Raw genomic sequence first — 7,500 nt, 5'->3', positions numbered from 1 at the left:
AACGGAAACAAAAACACAAATATCAGGATCGATCTGTTCGACCATAACCTTTCACGGCAGTGCTCCTGTAAGGCCCGATGGCTGAAGCCACTAAAAGATAAAGCTTCCTGCGGGTAGAAATTTTGTTCTTTAACCTTAGACCAAGGAAGATAAAGCAGATTTATGATTTAATATGTTTACATCCATAACCATGTCGTCTTTTTATTATTAAAGTATTTTTAAAGGCAAGGAACTGACAGAATCGTTAAGACACCGGAAAATTGCCTAGCGACATTTCGTCCGTCGTTACGTTCGGTATTCAAATTCCACCGAGCTCGACTTTGCCTTTCATCCTTTCGAGGTCGATAAATTAAATAGCAGTTAAACACTGGGGTCGATGTAATCGAATTATCTCTTCTCCCAGAATTTCAGGCCTTGTGCTTATAGTAAAAACGATTATTGATGTCTTTTTAAAGGCAGCGAGGTAGCAGAATTGTTAACACGCCGGATAAAATGAATGCTTAGCAGCATTTCGTCCGTCTTTTCGTTATAAGTTCAAAAGCCGCTGAGGTCAGTTTCGCTTTTCCTCCTTTCGGGGTCCTTAAAATAGTACAGTTCAGCTCTAGGGTCGAAATAATCGACCAATTACCCTCTTCTCAAATTTCAGGTCATGTGCATATAACAGAAAGGATTATTTTGGTCTTTTTGCAACATGATTTGAAGGAGATTCTGGCTGCTATTTCTAATACTAGGTTGAGTTTGTTGGCTTCAAATACATCGTTCACAAAAGATATACGCACAGGTCTTTCTTGAGAGACGCGGAGACTAGATTTTTGCTGTATATGGGGTTTGGTTTGCTTTAAGGAAGGGTACAGATGGCTTTATTTTATTTTTTCTTTCGTATTTTTATTAATAAAATATGTAGATAAATTGTTTTTCTTTTTTTTTCTCTCTAGTTGTTGAAGGTTGCAAGTTGAAAGATAAGATAGAGCTTTCAACGTTGCTAATATTTCAGTCGTGGATAGGTGGGTAGCGCTTACGAAACGCAAGCGAAGATAATGAATTGCCAAACAGTCTGTTAATGAATGAAGATCTAACACACAGATACACACACACACACGCACACACACACACACATACACACACACACACACACACACACACACACGTATACACACACATTAGATATCGCATGCGCAATTCGACTATCACACTTAGCAACAGATACAAAACACACACAATCACATACACACACACAGAACAGGTACGCGCATTTGCACTCACACACACATGCACACATACACACAGAACAGCCCCACGCTTACGCACACACACATGCACACACGCAAAACAGTCACACGCATACGTACTCACACACACATGCATACACACACACACACACAGAACAGGTACACAAATACGTACACACACACATACGTAGACTAAAGCCACTCACGTCCAAACAGACCAGCATCAACACTTATGCTGCACTAAGAAAGCAAAGCAAGTTCTCAGAATTTTTCACACACACATGCACACACACACACACACACCACACACACACACTCATGAATAAGTGTAAACACAAACCCATTTACATAACTACATATAAAACCACATATACAGGTTCAGGGGCGCTGCTTCTGATGAACTGAACACCATTAAGATTCTTCTTGATACGCCTTGATTTACTGTAAGATGATGGGAGAAGAATATATGAACAGGGGGGTGGGTGGAATTGCAAGGAGATAACATTCTGGGGAGAAAAAGGATTTGTTAATTTAGGGTCGTGAAGAAACACAGCATGGTTGCCGAGAGAAACAGAAGCAGGTAGGTTGCAAAGGCAAATGTATGGGTGTCATGATACCAGTAAGATTCGAAGGGCTAAGTTCGATGTAGTGAAAAAGTGAGAAAGGAGTCAGCACGTTTATGAGTCATGAGTTGATAGGTGGCGGCGATTTCATGCAGATTAGTATATGTCTGTCTGTCTGTCTGCCTGTCTGTCTGTCTGTCTATCTATCTATCTAACTATTTATATATATATATATATATATATATAAATACACACACACACACACACAAAATATTGGGGTTTAGTTCACAGATGATCTAAACGATTAGGTACGCTAGGTAAGTGCTGTAACGTATTACTAGGGATCCAAGGTGGTAGCTGAGACGATAGTTATGAAGTCATTGCAGATTCCAATATGGCGGATTCAAAATTGTTAAAGAGGACAACAAATGTTAAGGCAAGGCAAACATCTCAAGTCGTCTACTATATTATTATATACATACTCACACACATACATATACGTATACATCTTGTCTATAGTAATGCTTTGAATATACAAATACAGCTCCTATCCCATTATGCCAGCCACCATCTAATGATGCTGACTTGTGAGCCAATTTTTCAGGATTGCATCAAGTTATACCGATATTATGTATGATAAATATAATAATAACTAGACTACCCGTGACCCACTGGATCACCGGGAACTCTGAGTTTCTCAACAACGGAGTTTTGTTTTGCGGCGTGTTTTTCTTTCCGAAATCACGCGTAAACGGCTCTTTTTCCTAGAAAAGAAAAGAGTTGGTTGCTATTTCTTGCACGCCCTGCTATCACGTAATAGGTATTTCGTGTTTTTTTATCGCAAATAGCTGTTTCGTGGTAGCAGGGTGTGCTAGAAATAGGAGCCAAATCTTTGGAGGTGAGATAAGTTGAATACACTCGAAAAAAAAACCTATGGAAAAAAACTAGTTCACACCGAGGTTATGAACGGGTCTTTTTCGAAATATTTACCATATCTTTAAAGTCATTTTCACTTTAAACTATTTTAAAATATGTAAAAAGAATTTTTGTAATGGTATTCACTTGAAAATAAGTTTAAGAAACACTAAAATATTGTCTCTTTAAAGAAAGCTAAAATATAAATACTTACTTTACAAACACATTTTTGAAATCACATTCACTTAAAAATATTTCTAAATGAATAAAATATTGTTTCACAAAAGTGAAAATAGAAACATTTACTGTAAAAAAAAAACTCGTATTTTTCGTTGTCAAGTCACTGTGTCTAATAGAAAGAAAAGAGTTTCGTTCCTTTTAGAATGAGGATTATTTTCGGAATATTTTCCCATTATGCACCGTTTTGAGTATTTATACCCCTAATATCTATGAAACTACTTTTCCGATTTACGCGAAACTTGTTTTATTCCGTTCGTATTAACATTTCAGGGTAAACTTAATTCATAGTATTTACCCATTATGTGCCAGCTAGGCTGGGCAACATTACAAGCAAGCAAACAAGATTCAAGCTGACTTTTAATATATTACAGATAACAATAATCCTAGAGATTTATTTATATACACTTAATGCATTGCTACGCGCGTTTCTACTAATCACATAACTTTTTATATCATATTCTGCATTCCTGGGATGATTACACTGCAGCCCGTGGGCATCGGATTGATCATTTCTTCAGGCGATATAACATTAGTGGATGAGTCACAGAAGGATGTTTTTCTCTTTTTTACCCATCTGAAGGTCAAGTGAGATATGTGGGTATTTCTGTGTGTATTTGGTGGGGAGAAGTGAAAGGTGTTGGGAGTAGGGGAAGGAATAGTAGTTTTATGGGGATGAAGGTTGGGTGGTGGCGTTGGATTTATTTTGCAATTCATTCAGCAGATGTTAAGGATGAGTAGTACATTCTTTTGCTTGGCTTCATTTAAGATATGATTATCTTCATTAAGTTCCCAACTCAACAGGTGCTCAAGTACCGCGGCTGTACAATCAAGTTTGTTGACCGAATTGATAAGCGCTACTTCCTTATGGTGACATTTTCATTGTTTCCGTTGGTATAATGCTTAGGATTACAAATATTGCTTAGTATACACGTATGGTATATATGTATATACCTATGCACATATATCATACATGTATATATAGATACAAACATATAAATATGCATATATATGTATGTATTTATGCATGTATATTATATATATATATATAATATATATATAATATATATATATATATAATATATATATATATATATATATATATATATAGATAGATAGATAGATAGATAGATAGATAGATAGATAGATAGATAGATAGATAGATAGATAGATAGATAGATAGATAGATAGATGATAGATAGATAGATAGATATAGATAGATATATACGCAATGAATAAATTAATACATCATTACAGATTGTCTTTTAGTTAATCGGCAAATCAAAGTGACTCAAGGATCGAGAGTTTCGGTCATTGGCACTACTCATGTTTTGGCTTCTATTTTCCTCATTGTATTACGAACTCCCGACACAGATAAAAACGTTATCAATCATGGTTTTTCGGATTATATAAATGCAGTGAGCTGCCGAAAAGCTACGCTCTTCTCATATGTTGCAGGACGGATAATAAGGAACGCTTTTTATATCCGATCGTTTTACTGACAGAATAACAAAATGTAGAAGTTTGATATGGACCGTTTGCTAGCGGGTAATTCAAAGATGTATGTATATTAGTGGCCTGCTCGCTTAGCCAGCGGGGTGGCGTCATTCGAAGGCTAAAACAATGCGAACGCATTGTGACTAGAGATGTGTAACAACATCTGATTGTCTGGCCGGTCTCGTGATCACGTGATATATATGAGCGCCATCTGGTTTCTAGATTATGAAACCAACTTCAAAAATGAACACATATCCAACAACCCCTTCATAAAATTAAGTAAATCAAAACCAAATACCAACAGAACGGAACAACCACCAAGAAATCCTACCACACTCTACACCAGAAAAGTACACCTAAAACACACCCCACACTACCTACACCAACCCCAAAACACCTACAGAGGCCCCACACCAGTTCGAAAATAGACATACCAACAGAGCAGAACACACCCAGAAATCCAAACACACTCTACACCAGAAAAATGCATTTAAAACGCACCCCACACTACCTACACCAACCCCAAAACACTTATAGGGTCCCACCACACCATTCCACGAACCTAAGAGCCACAACATACAATACTATAAAATACAACCCACATAACCAAACCAAAACGCTACTACCAAACATCCACCCCAGGAACCAACCATACAACCATAACAAACAACAAATGCACTACGGAGGAAACAACTACCAACACAATATACCTGAGGAACTAAGACGGAACACTAGGTTCAACAACAGACTCCAGAACAGAGCACCACAAACTCACTCTGACAATTATAACAACATGAGACAGATAAATAATAGCTTTGAACATAACTACACCAACCATTTTTTAGACCTTACACACAGGAACAGGGACACACGATGGCAAAGGACAAACAAAAGAAACCTCAGGTAATTAAGATAATCAATCTCTCAAACAAAGAACTTACACCTAACGAAATAAGCATACTCTCCAAAGGACTTAAATTTACACCCACCCCACAACGTTCTAATTACTATGAAATGAAAGATGATATTTCGGAATTTTGCAGAAAACTAAGACTCACCGAGGCATTTCAAGACAAACAAATAGAGGAGGACTCAATAGCTAGAAACAAGAGCAATTACACCCCCACCAAGGGAAAGAATAAAGCCTTAGACCGCTATTGTGACTACATAACTAATTTCCCGTTTCAATTCATCAAGAAACAAAAACACAGCCCTAACTTCAACAAAAGAGAATGGAACGACCTCATCAAACTAAGAGAAGACAAAACAATAACAATTAAGGAGGCAGATAAGGGCAACGCGATAGTAATAATGAATACAAACGATTATAAAAATTTAGTGCTATCCCTATTAAGAGATGAAACGTATTATGAAAGGGCCCAACAGTATAACCAGCAAAAAATAATGCATAACCTTAGGACATTAATCAACACATACCAAGAAGGACTCACGAACAAGGAGTATGAATACATCACTAACTTCAAATGCAAATCGAGTTTGTTCTATGGTATCCCTAAGGTACACAAAAGCCAACCATTAGAGAAACGTGCAAAACATCACCGACACACTCATCAAAATCCCTTCACCAAATGATCTTAAACTAAGACCGATAATAGCAGGGCCAGCATGTGAAACTCACCGCCTCAGCAATTTCTTAGACACACTTCTTAAACCTTTCCTAAAACACATCAAAAGCTACGTAAGAGACGATATAGATATGCTCAACCACCTCCCTAAAACAGTCAATGAGAAAACCCTTCTAGTATCATTCGACGTAGTTAATCTTTATTCTAACATCCCTCACAACCTAGGAATAGAAGCGATCACCTTCTGGCTGAATAACTACCCCTTTGAACTCCCAACTCGCATAAACAAAGACCTTATAATAGAAGGACTTAGATTCATTTTAGAGAACAATTATTTTATTTTTGACAATGCGATGGGCACAGCGATGGGCACACGTACTGCACGCGTACTGCACCATCTTTTGCCAACCTAGTGATGGGATACCTCGAGAAAATACTATACCGGATAACACTCGAGAAATATGGAAACACCTTCGCCACCTATATCCATAACAACTGGAAAAGATACCACGATGACTGTTTCATCATCTGGGACAAAGGTATAGAGAAACTTGAGGAATTTAAAATACTATTATATGGAATAAATGACAATATACAATTCACGATAGACCACAACGAAAAAGAATTACCATTTTTAGACATCCTCATTAAGAAAACCGGCAACAAAATAGAGACAGATATCTACTATAAACCGACAGACTCTAAACAGTACCTACCCTTTGATTCATGCCACCCACGACACACTAGAATGAATGTCCCTTTTTGTTTAGCTAGAAGGATTTGCACCATAATATCAGACACAAACACCCGACACACACGTCTCCAGGAACTTAGAACCACACTCACAAATAGAAACTATCCACAGCCCCTAATAGACAGTGCAATCCAACGGGTACTTAAATTAAGTATAGAAGACTTGAGACAAACAAAACCAAAAAAGAAAGAACAATTAAAAACCCTTCCCTACATCTCTACACACAACCCACTCAACAATGAGGCCTTCAACACCATACTACAAAGCACAGCCCTACTAAAGGGAGACCCAAAGATGAACCGGATCCTCGAAACACACCATCATTAAAAGTAAACGGCAACCAAAATCCTTGAAAAGGATTTTAACCCAAGCTACACTGCACTCAACATCAACCACAAAACCAGCAGTTAGAAAATGTGGAAGGCCCAACTGCGGAATCTGTGTCATCTTGAAAGAAGGATCAGAATTTATACTGGAACAAGGCCACCAGTTCACCATTAGAACAAACTTCACCTGCGCATCAGAAAACTTAATTTACGTCATAACATGCGCAGGCTGCAATAGGCAGTATATAGGCCATACAAAAATAGCTTACGTAACAAGATGGCGGTGCATAAATCACAAATTAGAAACCCTGATTACCGCAAAATACCGGTCAGCGGACACATAGATAGATGTGCTGGAAATGTAAATCCGAAATTTACAACTAACCCACTCTA

The sequence above is a fragment of the Octopus sinensis genome, linkage group LG4 (genome assembly GCF_006345805.1).
Source record: "Octopus sinensis linkage group LG4, ASM634580v1, whole genome shotgun sequence".
Classification (NCBI taxonomy): Eukaryota; Metazoa; Mollusca; class Cephalopoda; order Octopoda; family Octopodidae; genus Octopus; species Octopus sinensis.
This window is presented reverse-complemented; position numbering follows the sequence as displayed.